We start from the raw sequence: 1,110 nt of genomic DNA on the forward strand, positions 1-1,110 counted from the left end.
GAGAGAGAGAGAGAGAGAGAGAGAGAGAGAGAGAGAGAGAGAGAGAGAGAGAGAGAGAGAGAGAGAGAGAACGAGAGACGTAGGAAGGGCTCAGAATGAAGGGAGGGAGAGATGGAGAGAGATAGAGGGTGATAGATAGGGAGGTTGGGGATTATTTTGGTAGAGTTAGGACAGATTAAGACAGAAATAAAATCAGAGAAAAAACGGCTAAACAAATGTTGACAGCTAGCATAGGCCCAAACAGGGAGAACGAGCGAATGTGCCTATGTGCACGCGTTGTGTGTGCGTGTGTGATGGTGTGCGTGCGTGGGTGTGCGTGCGTGTGTGTGTGTGTGTGTATGTGAGTGCGTGTGTGATGGCGTGAGTGCGTGGGTGTGCGTGCGTGAGTGCGTGGGTGTGCGTGCGTGCGTGCGTATGTGTGTGTGATGGCGTGCGTGTGTGGGTGTGCGTGCGTGCGTGTGTGTGTGAGTGCGTGCGTGGTTGTGCGTGCGTGGGTGTGTGCTTGCGTGCGCGCGTGTGTGTGAATGCGTGTGTGACTAGTGTGTGTGTGGGTGTGTGCATGCGTGTGTGACTAGTGTGTGCGTGGGTGTGTGCATGCGTGAGTGCGTCTGTGGGTGTGAATGCGTGCGTGGGTGTGCGTGCGTGGGTGTGCGTGCGTGGGTGTGCGTGCGTGGGTGTGTGTGTGTGTGTGTTTGCGTGCGCGCGTGTGTGCGAGTAGTGTGTGCGTGTGTGTGAGTGCGTGGGTGTGTGCATGCGTGAGTGCGTGTGAGAGCGTGCGTGTGCGTGCGTGCGTGTGCGTGCGTGTGCGTGGGTGTGTGCTTAGGTGCGCGTGCGTGCGTGGGTGTGTGCTTGGGTGCGCGTGCGTGCGCGGATGTGCGTGCGTGCGTGTGTATGTGTGTGTGAGTGCGTGCGTGCGTGTGTATGTGTGAGTGCGTGCGTGCGTGTGTGCTTGCGTGCGTGTAATTCAATTGTATCCTCGACGCTCATAATTAGCGATTACATGACTGTCTGCGCGCATGCACACACGCCTGCATGACCACGGTGTCTGTGTGTGTGTGTGTGTGTGTGTGTGTGTGTGTGTGTGTGTGTGTGTGTGTGTGTGTGTGTGTG

The sequence above is a fragment of the Priapulus caudatus genome, unplaced genomic scaffold, assembly GCF_000485595.1.
Source record: "Priapulus caudatus unplaced genomic scaffold, Priapulus_caudatus-5.0.1 Scaffold665, whole genome shotgun sequence".
NCBI classification, from domain to species: domain Eukaryota; kingdom Metazoa; phylum Priapulida; class Priapulimorpha; order Priapulimorphida; family Priapulidae; genus Priapulus; species Priapulus caudatus.